Here is a 17,126-nt window from a genome sequence, read left to right as displayed (position 1 = left end):
TTAATAGAGACCACAGCAAAAACAAAGAGTTTACTGTCTCATCACACAGTTTGCTGAACCATCTACAATGCAGGTTAAAGCTCTATCATGCAGAGAAGAAGACAAATGTAAACATAGACATCTGCTGTGGGCCAAAGCTCATTGAAAAACTGACTGAGGCAAAGTAAAAAAAAAAAAAACTGTCCTGCAGTCAGGCAAATCTATATTTGATATTCTTGTTCACGGGATTAAGGAAGAGAGGGACCCCTCAGCTTGACGTCAGAAATCAGTTGAGAAACCTGCATTTATATTATGTGGATGCATCAGTACCTGTGGCAGCTCATCTGGAGCGGAAACCATATCTGCTTCCATCGAGACGACATCTCTTTCAAGGGCAGCCCTGCATCCTGCAGCGAGACGATGCTAAAGCAAACACTGTGTCTGCTACAAAAGTCACGGCTGCCGAAGCGGCCCGCCTGGAGTTACCAAACGGGAACATGTGGCACATCTTGGGATGGGAAAAAAAAGCAAAGAAGACCCCGGGCCGCTGAGCAGCTGGAATCCTAACAGACAAGAATGGGACAAAGTTCCTGCAGGAAGTGGTTTCCTCAGCTGCCAGAACAAACCAACACAAAATAAAAGAAATAAAATACACAAATGTCCTTATCACTTAGATATTTCCTAAATGCTTGATTTTGACAGTCTCAGTGCGGCATGACGAGTAACTTTAAAGGAGACCTATTATGGCATTTAATGTATATTTTAAACAGGCCTTGAATGTCTTAAAAACAATCAAAAACTTGTTTTTTCTACATAAATCAGAAATTCAGCCTGTGGGCCATGTCTCTAGTTTTACCGCTTCTAACCTTTTTCTCTATTTGGGATTCTGAGGGGAGGGGAGGCTATGATAATGAGGCTCTGCGCTGATTGGCTGGCTGAATGATGTGTAACAGGGGAGGCACAAAGCCTCTCCAGGCAGAAGAGCAGCGGCTCCGTACACAATTAAAGCGTGTCCCATGCGATGCGATCAAACTTCAGTGACAAAATCAATTAAATTGCTTTATTTTCTATTGGACTGTCCTAACTGGCTGCGTGTTTAACGGTTTCAATGTGGACAGAGAGCGTCCGATGTCACGCAGCTCGACGCGATAGTCGGACGCTCGCATGCAGTAAGACACGGGATCTTAAAGCCTGAATTACGGTTCTGCATTAAATCGACGCGTACCCTATGCCGTAGGCTCTGCGTTGGTGTAACGCGGAACCATAAATCAGCCTTTAGTTCCCTGACCGGATTATCTCGTCTTCACACTAATTCACACAGGAAGCTTTAATTGAATTCTAAACAGTTACACCACAGTTATTTACTCCGATTCCTCATAATTTCATTTCTTATGTTACAAGACAAATGAATCATGTTAACTGTAAAGAAATCACAACACTGAATTTTCACAAATGGCAACTTTATTGTTAAAAAAAAAAAAAATTACATAAGCTGTATATAAATAACATTTATGCACTATTGCTGGCTCAAGGAAGGACCGTGCATTTCTTCTGAAGGTGTCGTTGAACAGCTTCAGGTGCATTGCTTGGAAGATCTGAAACCATAAACAGAAGAAAATGTATTACAGTACTAATAGAGCTCCATAACACGGAGTAAAACCGGAGCTAAGCTGAATACTTAGCCCATGCAAAGATCATACATGTAAACAAATATAAATAACATAAAAAATTAACGTCACTTACCGCTGACTCGTGTGCAGTTGCCGGGTCCGTACTGTTGGTACTGATCCTTTTATGAGGGTAAGTGTCGATGCAAAACCTAATTTTTACTGTCCCTCGCTGTGGAAACAGCCACCGCTTCTGAACAATGGACGCTCCGGCCGGCGGAGTTAGTTGTGGGCGTGGTTTCACGCAGCGGAGGACGACCTATGGAAATCTGCGCCTGTCGTTACGTAACAACAGGCGCAGATTCTGAACAGCTCGTAGAAGTCACATGACACTGGAAGATTCATCCGGGCGGTGTGTACAGACCCTGCAGAATTTGGCTGCTTTCCATCTTCTCTGAGTTGGCAGGCTGAGGGGAGACCACTTTATATATGTTAAAGCAAGAAAAAACGTGTTTTTCATAATAGGTCCCCTTTAAAGAATTATTTACTTGTCTGCCATCTTCTTTCTTCCTGCTGGTATAAACTATGATGTTTAAGATATGCTATTATGTAATTAGTAAAAAAAAATGTATTCAATTAATTTACTTTATGTAAGATCAATTTTATTCTTTTGTGTAATAACCTGTTTTTCCATCCATCCACCCATCCATTTTCTGCCGCTTATCCGGAATCGGGTCGCGGGGGCAGCAGTCTCAACAGAGATGCCCAGACTTCCTTCACCCCAGACACTTCCTCCAGCTCTTCCGAGGGGAGTCCGAGGCGTTCCAAGACCAGCCGAGAGACATAGTCTCTCCAGCGTGTCCTGGGTCTTCCCCGGGGTCTCCTCCCGGTGGGACATGCCTGGAACACCTCCCTATAGTTGGAACACACTCTCCGGTCCCCCTTTTTAAAAAGAGGGACCACCACCCCGGTTTGCCACTCCAGCGGCACTGTCCCCTTCCTCCATGCAATGTTGCAGAGGCGTGTCAACCAAGACAGCCCTATGACATCCAGAAACTTGAGGTACTCAGGGCGGATCTCATCCACCCCCTGTGCCCTGCCACTGAGGAGCTTACGAACCACCTCAGTGACCTCGGCTTGGGATGTCCAGACTTCCTTCACCCCAGACACTTCCTCCAGCTCTTGGATGGATGAGCTCATCCCCGAGTCCACACTCTCTGCTTCCTCAATGGAAGGCATGTCAGTCGGATTGAGGAGATCCTCGAAGTATTCCTTCCACCGTCCGACGATGTCCCCAGTCGAGGTCAACAGCTCCCCACCCGCACCGTAAATGGTGCCGGCAGAGTACTGCTTCCCCCTTCTGAGGCGCCGAACGGTCCGCCAGAATTTCCTCAAGGCCGACCGAAAGTCTTCTTCCATGGCCTCACCGAACTCCTCCCAGACCCGAGTTTTTGCCTCCAGGTTAACATAGCCCGGTAGGACTCCTTCTTCAGTCTGATGACATCCTTTACTTCCAGTGTCCACCACCGGGTTCAAGGATTGCCGCCACGACAGGCACCGGAGACCTTGCGTCCACAACTCCGAGCCGCTGCGTCGACAATAGAGGTAGAGAACATGGTCCACTCGGACTCGATGTCCCCCGCCTCCACCGGGATCCGAGAGAAGTTCTCTCGGAGGTGAGTGTTGAAGACGTCCCTGACAGAGGGCTCAGCCAGACGTTCCAAACAGACCCTCACAATCCGTTTGGGTCTGCCAACTTCCTCCACCGCCAGCGCATCCAGGTGGTGATAAGCTGACAGCTCAGCTCCTCTCTTCACCCGAGTGTCCAAGACATGCGGCCGAAGGTCAGATGAAACGACAACAAAGTCAATCATTGACCTCCGGCCTAGGGTGTCCTGGTGCCACGTGCACTGATGGACACCCTTGTGCTTGAACATGGTGTTCGTTATGGACAAACCGTGACTAGCACAGAAGTCCAACAACAAAATACCGCTCGGGTTCAGGTCGGGGAGGCCGTTCCTCCCAATCACGCCTCTCCAGGTATCACTGTCATTGCCCACGTGAGCGTTGAAGTCCCCCAGTAGAATAATGGAGTCCCCAGTTGGAGCACCATCAAGTACCCCTCCCAGGGACTCCAACACATTGCGACTGAGCTGAGGGGCTATAAACAAGCCCACACCAGCTCGACGCCTCTCACCCTGGGCAACTCCAGAGTAGTGGAGGGTCCAGCCCCTTTCAAGGAGCTGGGTGCCAGAGCCTATGTGTGGAGGTGAGCCCGACTGTCTCTAGCCGGTATCTCTCAACCTCACACACAAGCTCCGGCTCCTTCACCCCCAGAGAGGTGACATTCCAGTTCCCTACTGAGAAGGTTTTGGTCCTGGGATTGGGTCGTCGGGGCACCCCGCCACGACTGCTACCCAGATCACATGGCACCAGCTTATCAGGGTCCTTCTTGCGGGTGGTGGGCCCACGTGGCCATTTCGGGCTGAGCCCCGCCGGGTCCCACGGGCAAAGACCCGGCCACCAGGTGCTCGCCTTCGAGCCCCAACCCCAGGCCTGCCTCCAGGGAGGTGACGCTGATCCGGGTGACGTAACGGTCCTAGATTTCTTCTTTTCCATGTCAAGCTTTTGAACCGCTCTTATGGCCCTTTTCGACTAGTACCTACTCAGCGTGCCCCGGCTCGGGACGGCTCGTCACGCCTCGTACCACCCGCTTTGTCCTCGTTTGTTTTTCGACACCCAGGTGAGAAGTGGGCGGGTTGGAGCGAAGCTGATGTGACGTAATCGATTGCGCAACCCCTTTGTTTGCCCCCGCCTGGTGGATCTGGTCGTTCCTTATCGCCGGTCTACATCCCTTTTTAATTCTTTCCTCAGCCACCAGGTTAATGAACATCTGTACCTCAGAGTTGGATCACCAAACAGACGTTTGCGCTGTATAATAAAATCGCTGCGAGCCGCGAGACGTTCTCGCACTGAGTCCCCGCTTCCTGATTCGTCTGACGTCTGACGGCCCCGGCCCCCGACCAATCTTGTGGCATGAATTGTGATGACGTCAGATCCAGGGCCGACTCAGCACGCTCAGAACCTCGGCAGAATAGATGTATCTACTTGGCCAGCCTTTACCCGCCCCGGTCCGTAGTGGAAAAGCGCAAGACGGGGGCGTGGCGAGTAGAAGCGCGCAGAGTAGGTACTAGTGGAAAAGGGCCATTAGTCTGGCCTGTCACCTAGGACCTGTTTGCCATGGGAGACCCTACCAGGGGTGTATGCCCCAGACAACATAGCTCCAAGGATCACTCGGGCAACACAAACCCCTCCACCACAGTAAGGTGGCGGTTCAAGGAGGGGATAACCTCTTTTTTACAGTGTAGTAAATATTCTAGTGACACACATTATGGTGAAATGTTTGGGGTGAGACACAAGGGATGAGAATGGATAGTTTCAATCCAGATATTTCAATAAAAGCACAAAGCAGATATAGAACTCTGTAAATCAAATTCAGAGATAAAATATTGGCGGTGTGGTTTTCAGCCTTATTTCTGATCCACGGAGTATTCTTTCTGACATCGTTCCAAAAGTTATCACTTTCTTTTTTCTGGTTAGCACCTGCTTTTGACAGCTTTTATCTCCATCTGGTGCTTTTTAGAGACACTTGGGTCTATTTCCTGGGCTCTTTGTGGTGACAGACAACACATGGTTGTTTTCTCTCTCCATCAAACACAGAGCTCTGCTGAGACGGTACGCAGAGACGAAGACCCCTGACGCGTTTGTGAACCAACATGTATGATCGAATCACCCTCTGTGGAAAAGAAGAAAAAGGAGGGAAATACTTAGAGAATACTCATTCTGCTGATAGAATAAAACAGCTGAACATCCTGAAACTGTAAAAAAAATAGATCTCAGACTAAAATAGCTGAGGCTGATGCCATTGTTTAGATCAAATAGAAGATGAAATGAGATAATCACCTCATAATTGTATTTCTAAAAAAGAATTGCAGAAGTCTCAGTGTAAAAATTAGTTTACATTTATACAAGAATGATTGCAGACCCGTTCTACCTGACAAACAAACAAGAGAGCTGGCGTTTAAAGCAATGAAAAGTAATTCAATGCGATAGAGTACAGACACAAATATGTTTGTAAAAGAGAAACACAGCAAAGAAGACATCAAACTTCCAGGACTGAAACCTTCAAACACTATACCTTGACTAAATCAAAGTACGGTACAAAATTCAAAGAAAAGAATGACGTAGAAACATGAATTAATCTTTGTAATTGAGTGATCAGAACTCGGAACAAGAACTAAATAAAAGCACACAGGTTTACATGTGGCTGCAGAGAAGCGGTGGTGGACTGGAGGTGGCTGGAGAAAAGTCTTATTCAGTTGTGAATCAAAGTCAAAGGAAACATAAAGATGACCAGCTGAAGCACGTCCACAGTTATTGATGAGATGAGGCTACACAGCAGGTAAATGACCAGGAGAGATGGTGGTCATTAACTCTACAGCGGATTCACTGGAGCAGATTGAAACTTTGGACACTTTTCTCATCCCATCAATCAAAAGTAGGCTTGGGGTTCGTAAAGTCCTTTTTCAGGATAATTCATCTTTCCACTGAGCAAAGTGTTTAGAACAATCTTCAGGAAAGATATATACAAGCACATGTGAAATCAATGAATTGTAAAGTGATGGAATATGTTGGAAAAAACAAAGCCAACCATGAACCACCCCGAACACAACAAGAATCCTCTCTGACAGAACCAGAACCACCCCAAATACATCAGAACCAGCCGACCCAGAGGCCGAACCACCCTGAACACAACCAGAACCTAGCCAAACACGAGCAGAACCACCTCAGACAGAACCAGAACCACCCCAAACACAAGCAGCAGCAAGCAAGATATGCATTAGGCAGCATCAAAGGGCAACAAATGTGCAGTATATGCACAGATCAAAATTTCCAAGAATTTTCTTTTTTTGTTTGTTTCAGAAAACCAAAAAGATAAGCCGTTTAATCAAATGGAGCTCTTTATAAGCCGGTGGTTTCTAGCCCTTTAATTTCTATTTTTGGTGTACCTGAAGATCCTTTGATCTCTTGTAGCTCGTAGACGTATTCTACTTCAGTGGAAGGACCAAAAACCTCCATCTCCCAATTCTTGTTTGAAACACCTGATGTCCTTTTTATATTTAGAGAAAATTAAATACGGTATTAGGGGTTGCTCTGATACGTTTTCTTATATTTGGGAACCTATTCTTTCTTTTGTTAATTCTTTGGCATCTTTGGAAGATTCATTTAATTTAATTTAATTTAATTATAGGGAAGTACGATATTGCTAACCATGTCTATTTTTTTAAGGTTCCTCTTATGTCTGTTTATTTTAATTTTTATTTATTCATTTATTCATTCACTTATTTCATTTTATTTATTTATTTTATTTATTTATTTATTTTTTGCTGTTGTTTTTTTGTGTGTCCTGTATTTTATTTTATTACTTTATTTTTCCTATTATTATTGTCTTCAGTCAGAGTTTGATTGGTAATTGGTTGTTACGTCCCCATAACATTGGTACTTACTTTGGGACCTGTTTATAATTACGTATTTTACAGTGTGTGTGTTTTGGGGTGTTTGTTATGTTAAGTTTTGTGTCCTTATTTATTTTACTGTTTTTTTTTTTTTTTTTTTTTTGTGTGTGTGGTAAAATATAAAACGGGGCATTCTGTCGAATCCTTTAAAAAATGTTTATTGTGTAATATGCATTACATGGACTACCCAATAAAGAAACATGTTTTAAAAAAAAAAGCTAATGGATTTGTGTCATCTCAATGATCTGTTTTAATGTCCACATTCAAATGAATTTATTTGTTTATCAATTGATGCCAAAGGTTGTTTCTTTTTTGGGCTTGTGGCTAGTGGCCCTTTATTCAAGTTGCAGACAGGAAGGGGGTAGAGAGAGAGAATGGGGATGACATGCAGCAAAGGTGCACAGGCTGGGATTTGAACCTGCGACCACTGCAGGAGGAATGTAGCCTCAGTATACTGTATAAGCTGCTTGCTAAACCCACTGTACCACTGAGCAGCCCAAATGTTGTTTCTTAAAAGATTCCTCTCTCCTCTTCTGCAGAGCTAAAACAGATTTCTGCCACAAGATGGCGTAACATCCACACAGAAGACCTCTGACATGAAAGTACAACCTGATTGACTGACAGACTATCTCAGAACAGTTTCCTCCTCACCGTTGACACTTGTGCATGTGACCTGGAACTAAAACCTGCTCTTACACCCTACAGTAAGTGGTAATAACCAGGATGATCAAGTATGCCCTCCACTGGGTTTACAAATACTCTGTTTGACTGTTTCCATTAAAATAATGTGTTAATTTTCACAAACTTGAAAGCCAAATACAAATGTCTGCATGTTTGCATCTGCTACTACCATGCCATCACCAGGAGCTGAATGGTGGAGACAAGTGAGGACAAGGGCAGTTATAGATAGATGGCCCACATCGATTCACTTGAGATGAGAACAGCTGATATTTATACATTTATTATTTTCGGTTTATGTCATCAGTTATTTAAATAACATTTCCTGTAATGTTCCTTTAAATGTTTTATTTAGAAACTGTTAAAGACAAATTGGGTTCTTTTTAATTTCAGTATATAATAAATATTTCAAATAAAAAATATGACTTTCTGTGAATGAATTCATACATCAGGCTTAATTTTCCACATGGCTACTTTGTCAGGAAAGGTTTCAAAACAGCTTAAATAGTCGTTAGAAAACATCATCAACAATCCCAAAACGTCACATTTGTGTTTATTGATGTGTATTAAAGAAAATCTTCCACTGAAATACACACACATAATGAAGAACTCAAATGTTTTATTGTTTTTCTTATCAGTCAAGATCATATGTCATACCTAGTTTGGCGTTTAGGCTCCACCCTCACCACTCCCTACAGATTGGACATATTCTGAGATCCTGCAGTGACAAACACCAACATCACCCCATCCTGAAGCAAGCAGAGTCTGTGGTTCTGGGGAGGTTTTAGAGCAGCAGTCAGCTCGGCAGATTTGTGCCTAATTTTGCTCCTTAAATACACAAAAAAACTCAGAGAGTGTAATTCAAATGGTTGGCTGCCTTCAAAAGTCATGGTGAGTGCCATTAAAAAAGAAGGTAATTGTGTTGTCATCAGCAAGAATTTATTTTTTCCTTTTAAATTCATGCAGCTCTGAAGTCTCGCATTGACACCATGAAATCCTAGTGGGGATGTATTGTCCTCATTAACTAGATTCTTTCCGTCAAACTTGGAGAGCATGTTAAATGTGGCAAAACGGCAATCTACACATAAATTAGACCTAATAGACGTAACAACCTGGAAATGTCAATGAGAGCAGGGCGCCACGGGGAAAACAGCTCCATGTGTCGCGCAAGAAACTCGTTCCTATTTGACAACCTCGTTCCTTATTTTGTGTTTGATCACAGGAGCACACGCTCCTCCAAACACGACTTTAAACATGAGGAAGATGATCAAACTCAGGTAGAAGCGTAGCCCCAGATACACGCTGGTGTATGCAACACAGTCCACCGGCGCCACGAGTGACACCAGATTCAGTGTCATTCACAAAACTCTGGTTATGTTTGTTCATGAAACAGCAAAAGAGAAAATAACGAATACGTGTCGGGAGAATACTTCCTATACTTTCATATCGATCACATAATTTGCCACAAAAAGAGTCACATTATGTGGTCCAATCTTGGCCTCATCTGAAGTAGAATGAGTAGAAATAATCGTTCAGTGTCTGTGCCTTCGCTTGTAAAACATTTGGTTATTTATCTTATGAGTTTTTCCGCCAGAGGCAAGGATTTTATTCTGTTTCAGGTGATCACATAACACTTAACCAACACTTTATAATCTCCCAGCTGCGCACCACGCACACACGTGGGCACAAACTACACAAAAACACACAATGAAATGTAACCTCATGAAAATTTCATGACGATTTGCAGAGGAGTCTTATAAAATATCCATGGAGTCTCAGCAAGATATCTGACTGAGCTCACATTCACGAGAGAAAACAGTCATCCCTGGAGCACAGTGTGTGTGTGTGTGTGTGTGTGTGTGTGTGTGTGTGTGTGTGTGTGTGTGTGTGTGTGTGTCATCGATATATATTTATGTAAGAAATGGACATGTTTACAGTGTGCAGACATGTATGGATATTATATTATTGATTTGGGTGACATGCGTTTTCAAATGCACTGATGAAAATGTCTCCATCCGTTTATGTTTATGTAACGCTGGTACATGTCAGGCGTTTGCATGTACGTACGCGTTCCACTGCTGATGTGCAGCCGCATGCACGTGTGCTTGAATGTGTGTCTGAGTGATTGAGGGATGCCAGCTACCCACCCCCCCCGGTCTCTTGACCTTTCCTACAGGTCTTTGTGTTTGGCAGATGATGAGGTTTTAATGCCAGGTGGTACAGACAGGAAATCAACATTTTTTAGTTTAGTTTAGTTTATTGGTTCTTTCAATTTCCACAACATAAATAACCCAAAGTAGTAAAGTGTAAATCGTCAGTGTAATACAAAAAATATATATTTTTTGGTATATATATATATATATATATATATATATATATATATATATATATACCAAAAGGTGTAGACTGAAGCCTAAGCTTATGACGCCTACCTTTTTCACAAGAAAAAAAAAAGTTACCTCTTATAAACTAGTGCATTTTGGATTTTGAGAATGAAACAAAATACATAAATAAATCCATATGAGAAGTTGCCCGAGTATAAACAAAATAAGTACACAAACATACAGCATATTCCATATGTCATTACTAAATATCTAACTAATAACTAACTAAATAACATGGGCCCCTCAATGTGGAGCACCTAAAGAGGAGAACAAAAAAAACTTTTTAATAGCCACATAAGTAAGTTTTAGGCGAGAAAAAAGACAAACGAATTTGAAATGTTGGCCCCAAATTTTGCTCTGAATTTGACTTTAGATAGGTAGAACCTCTTGAAACCTCCACATGCAAATCCATCCATCCATCCATCAATCCATCCATCCATCCATCCATCCATCCATCCATCCATCCATCCATCCATCCATCCATCCATCCATCCATCCATCCATTTTCTATACCCGCTTTATCCTTTGGAGGTTTGTTTTAAAAAAGAGGAAATCCTAAAAAATAAATAAATAAAAGCTTTTACTACCATCTTGATCAACGGTTTTTGTTGTGTTTTCTTGTGTTAGTGTTGTCCTGGTTGTTTAGCCTTTCATGGCGTTTACTGTGTTCTTTGTTTGAATGTTAGTGCCTTCATTTAAATTTCCATGGCTCATGTTTATGTGTTGTTTTCCCTTTTATTCTGAGGCAGTTTCTTTTGTCGTGCAATGATCTTAGTTTTCTTTTTCTTCGTTTCACCCAAACTCTGAATCCCGCTCTGCCAGCTCCTCGCCTTGGTTACAGTGAACATTCGTTTGTTTTGGACACCCTGATGCGACGGTGCCTCTGACTTTGTTTGAACAGATTTTCTTCTTCCGCTCACTTGCCTGTGTCTCTGAGCCCACTTCTTTACTCCGTACTAATCTCAACAATCACAAACACCATCTATATTTCTAATATATTTGCTATGGGACATGTTTCAGAGCGTGACCTATCCAGGGTGTACCCAGCGGTGACAGCTGCGACAAGTTCTTGCTGACCCCTGTAAATCTGAATAGGGTTAGGGTTAGCAGGCATAGATGCTGGAGGGAGGGAGGGATGGACGACATATTTCAGAAAATGTCATGATGTTGGTCCAAAAGAGAATAAAAAACACAGTAAATCATGTTGGATGTTAATCAACCTGTTTTTGTCTCATGTTTTTGTCACATGTGCATACATTGCTTTAACACTTTATCAATAAATAAATAAAGATATTCCTAATCTCATATTAGCTTTTTTTAAGCATGAAATTTAAATTGAACAGTGCACAGAGTAAACATCAATACGAAAACTGCCATCAATAAGACTAGAATGAGTTTCTTGTCTGCATGGATTTTTCCGTCATCATTTTCCCAGCGCTAAATCACCCAACTCATTATAAGAGGAATTATGTCCTGCACCAAAGCTGCCTTTGTCCATAACATTATTTCACAATTGCTCCCTGACCTTCTGTCACTTTGTCTCTCTTTCTCTCTCTCTGCGGGTCGTCAAACGTCCTGTGGTTCTGGTCGTAAAAATTTAATTACCAGGATCTTCCCTAGTGCATCAGGCCAAGATGAATGTCATGTCAGCCCCAGGTAGTGAAATTAATTAGGCTTAATTCAAATGCAATTTATTGTTTGTTCGCAGGAGCACTTCCATTGCCGGAAACGTTATCCCTTCCTTACCATTGTCTACGTCGCAAAGCCAATTAGTATGTTCTACATTCGGATTTGTATGTTAAGATGTTTTGCAGATAAATTATAAAACATGAAAACTGAAAAACCTTGAGAATATGTAATTAGAGCAAACATAAAAAGACAGACTCCACCGACTTCAAAAAGAACCTTTCAAAGCAATTGCAGGCTAATATACAGACTATATAACTAAAAAGGAAGGAATATAATCAGGGCTGCACATAATTATTTTGGTCTGGTGCTCAGAGGAGCCCCAGGATATGTGACTTGGGGCTCCAAAAACGCGGTGACCCGTCTCGCCGGATCGATAAAAGAGGGATGCAGGAATAAGTTATAGGCAAATCGATATTTATTCACTTATAAAGATGAATTAACAAATTATGGTGCATGTTAGTCTGTAGAGTCAGTATAAAAGTTACAGTTTTTATCGGCCAGATTGGGATGCTCATGGCATATTTTGCACCTAGGGTTGCCAACTTTCAGAAATAGAAATAAGGGATGCCCCGATTTCAGCAGCACAGGAGCCAAAAAAAAAAAAAAAAACTTCTAAACTGCATAAAAATTTGTTTATTTTATATGAAAAAAAGTGTTCTTTAATAGCATTGAACTTGCATGACTGTACAGACAGCCAACCATATAGCAGCTGAAATAGCCTGCTATGCTATGTATGTCCACATCAGCCAAGGTGTAGAATATTGCTTCAGGTGAAGAATATGGTGTAAAAGTTAACTTATTTAAATAATTCAACTAGAATTTGGTGTAAAAGTTAACTTATTTCAATAATTCAACTAGAATTTGGTGTAAAAGTTAACTTATTTCAATAATTCAACTAGAATATGGTGTAAAAGTTAATTTATTTCAATAATCAACTAGAATATGGTGTAAAAGTTCATTTATTTCCATAATTCAACTAGAATATGGTGTAAAAGTTAATCTATTTCAATAATTCAACTTAAAAGGTGAAACTTATATATTACCTAGTCTTATTACATGCAAAGCAAGATATGTTGAACCTTTATTTGTTATAATTTTGATGATGGAATTGTTTATTGATTTCATAAAATATTCTCTAATTTATTTTTTATTTGGGGTTTTCATAAACTGTGAGCCATAATCAGAGAGCAGCGTCTTGCTATTGCAGGAAACTGCTGCACGCAGTGACGGACACTGGCTGATTTATGGTTCCGCGTTGCACCAACCGAACGTACGGTACGCGTCGCCGCGTAACATCATGCAGCCACTTCTCGGCGAACACATGTTTTCTGTTCGATTCGGGTAGTGGTTCAGTTTGGCGTCTCTTTGTAGTTGGTGGTGGTGGAACGCCAAAATAATTACTTAATGGCGCTTGCTTCTTGGACGTTTTGATGAGACGTGTCGGGGTTTGTTCAGTAAAGCTGATCTTTACCTCTCTTCCTGCCCAACCCACAGCCGCAACGAGTATGGAGGGGGAGTAAGGACGCGCTGTGATTGGCCAGTACCAACTTTGAGTGGCAGTTCTGGGGAAAAGCTCTCGCAATAGATTTTTTAATATTAGTATTCTGGTCTGGCCACAACCAATAATATGAGCCCCAGCTGTTGGTACGCAAAAGCGCTTCGCAGCACAAGATTGACAGCGCACTGTGGATTTTGACGGCGCATGCGCTCTGGCGGCCCACTTATGTGCAGCCCTGAATATAATGTACTATTTCGTCTCTCTTCTTCTTTTCCTGCATACTTTTATTATTACCCAATACAGCAGAAATATAAGAACATTTTGAAAATTATAACTTTTTCTTTTCTATTTTCGCTCCACGGGAATTTGAAAAAAACCCACTTCAATTTTAACTCATTATCTTCATTCTGTAGCTTGCTGTCCCTTGGAGGTGAGTTACATCTGATTTCAACGTATTTTCTTGTGCTTTGCTCATTTAAGGCAGGTAAATTAATTTAATGTAAAACTTTTATCAATCAGACAACTGTCATTAATAATCTCAGTAAAACTTACCTATTAGACTGTGTATGAGGTTATACTCATGGAGTTGACTTAGGGGAGGGATATGTGCGGTTGTGCGCAGTAGGCTATTTATAAGTAGCCCCTTACCTGCAGCAGACAGGTACTTGTACGAACTGGACAAAGCCCTCGTGACGTCACCCACAGGTTTTGTGGATGGGCAGAAATAGCAGGCTTGTGACCCGGATGGAACACACACACATCAGTTACATATGAAGCCAGCCAACATTATCTTACACTGATTCTGATCAAATCTATCTCATTCATCCTCATTTTTGTTGTTGTCACAGAAATGACATTTGAAACAAGTAAAGTTGACGTTAAAATGAAGATGGATCAATCCAATCGAGCAGGACCCTCAGTGTCCTGGCTGAGGGCTAAGACCCAGCAGTCCTGTTATGGACCTCCAGTTTCAGGTGCTTTTCAGGCTTGCCGTCCCTGTGTGTTCGTCACAGGTAGGTCTTAATGGAGGTCCGAGGGAAAGTTAATCAGTCCAGAAGGATAGCTTACTGCTCGGACGGAGCAGCCGGGACCCAGCAGATTGCAAGGCTGCAGTCATTTAGCCAGGGCTGCCTGTTACAGCTAAGCTTCATCCTCTGAGTCTCCCAGGCCAAACCACAACTGGTCATAGTAGTCATTTAGGTCAATTAAGACTGCAACAAAACACATTCACTTTAAGGTAAGAATGACTATGCAGCGTTAGCTCTTCTTAGTCACAGCTCTGAAATCAAGACCATGCTAAGTACAAAGTAGCTACAGGGATGACAGCTCCCTTGGTTATCCCAGCCATTGATCAAAATACTATGACCCTAAATATGCATAAATTGGTTGCTTTATGTCATTTCAGCTTATGTGGTACAAAAAAATCACTGTTTATTTCTGCTGCAAGGTTGGAGGCAGCCTGAGGCCACGTTTACACGCGGGTATTTCCAAAAACGGATATTTCCCCCTCTATGTTTTGAAAACTACCATAATTTACACAAACCCGCATAAATATGTTGTTAAGGGGTGCTATGAGCAGCCAAACTTACAGGCGGCAGTGTAACGAGAAGCATAAAGTCATGCTAGCCAATCTGAATCCTGGAAAAAAACATCAACAAATGACACGTGGCCAAACAAATTATAAACACAGGTTGCACACATGACGCTGGTGATGTCGCATAAGGTGACGTTCTGAAGGCTAAATGTCAGTTTCCCTCTGTTTACAAGCAAACGTGAAGACGGAGTTTTTGCAAATCTTCACTTTGGCTGGAGTTTTCAGGAATTATCGTTTTTGGTGACTTTGAGCTTCGTTTTCGTGTAAACGAACGTCCAAAACGCATGAAAACACCACCGTTTTTGCTACATGTAAACGGGGCATGAAGTGGTTGGTCAAGGAACTACAAACACTAACTAACAACACAGATATTGACTCTCGACAGACAGCAGTCACAGTGCTCTCAGTCTAGAGCAGGGGTCGGCAACCCAAAATGTTGAAAGAGCCATATTGGACCAAAAACACAAAAAACAAATATGTCTGGAGCCGCAAAAAATGAAAAGTCTTGTATCAGCCTTAGAATGAAGGCAACACATGCTGCATGTTTCTATATTAGTTATAACTGGGTCCTCGGCTGCAAATATAGTATTCTAATGTCTTTCCACGTGACTCTTTTGTTATGCGAATTAGGGTTAGGCAGGAGAAAAATCAAAATATTTTAGAAGAGGAAGATTTTTTTTTCATTATGCACTTCAAGAAAAAAGTCGAAATGTCAAGAAAAAGTCAAAATGTCGACATTAATGTTGAAGTACAATTTATAGAAAAAAGTCGAAATGTTGAGAAAAAGTTGAAATTTCGAGAAAAAAGTCAACATGTCGAGAAAAAAGTCGAAATGTCAAGAAAAAAGTAAAAATGTCGAGAAAAAAGTTGAAATGTTGAGAAAAAAGTTGAAATGTTGAGAAAAAAGTCAAAATGTTGAGAAAAAAGTCGAAAGGAAAAAGGAAGAAAAAAAGAGAAAAAAAGGAAAAACTGAAGAAAAAAAAAAAAAAGCTCCTGGGAGCCACTAGGGCGGCGCTAAAGAGCTGTATGTGGCTCTAGAGCCGCAGGTTGCCGACCCCTGATCTAGAGGATTAGAGAGAATTTTGATTCAGAGAAAGCTCAACTGCATTTACTGTATTTACAGTAATAGTGGTTTGAGTGAACACTGTATTAGACACTGTGGGTTACAACCCAGTCTCTGCTGGGACCTGCAGGTAACAACATAAAAACAGAATAGATGCCCAGAATAAAAAAGTCCAGGACAATCATAGTTGAGTGGTGCACCTCAAATGAACAAATATGCATAATGCACCTAAAAACAATCACAAGGCTCAGCTAAGGTTTCCGAAAAACAGTTGCCAATAGCGGGTGCAGGTGGTAAAGGCCTGGGACAGCATCCAATTAACTCTGCAGGAGGCGGCAGCAGGTGCAGATGGAGCCAAACCCAAACCAATGCTGAAACATCCAGTTTACATGACGGATACCAGCAGCGAAACAATAGACCAAACAATCCTTGGAGAGTACTGACAATAATCTCTTGGCATAAACAAGGAGCAAGTAAATATGGCAACAGTTGTCTATTTAACAATCCTTGCATTTTAAACCATTTTAAACAGACCCGGTCTGTTTAATATTAAAGTTACCTGCTGTAATAATCAATAACACAGCATTCACTTGAAACACTCTAACATTTACGAGGTCTCAGGTGTTTGAGAAGGTGAAAATTGACTTTTCCAAGTCTCTCATTCTGAGTTATAGCGTACCTAGCTAAGAGAATTCCTCCCTGATTCTCCAAACCCAGACTCTGAGACCTCTTTTTACCACATGTAAGATGCACTTACACTTAAATACTTCACACAACCACACTTTAAAGAATGAAAAAACAAAACAAAACAAATACAAAACACAGGCCTTTAAATATCTGTGCACCAGTGGGGTTTAGAGAGGGCTGCTATTGTCCTCAGACCTCAGGGGTCAAAAAGGCATTTTTACCCAGAAAACTGCTGCTCAATAAAAATCTTTTTGTCCACTTTTTCAGACCAATATCTGTAAACTCTCGAGTTGGCATGAAAATAGCGGTGGGTCAGCAGTTTCCGAAATACTCAGCCCAATTGATTTGGCATTAACACCAATGCCATGTTC

The sequence above is a fragment of the Cololabis saira genome, chromosome 5 (assembly GCF_033807715.1).
Source record: "Cololabis saira isolate AMF1-May2022 chromosome 5, fColSai1.1, whole genome shotgun sequence".
In the NCBI taxonomy this organism is placed as follows: Eukaryota; Metazoa; Chordata; class Actinopteri; order Beloniformes; family Belonidae; genus Cololabis; species Cololabis saira.
The sequence above is the reverse complement of the archived record's forward strand: the minus strand, read 5'-3'. Positions refer to the sequence as shown.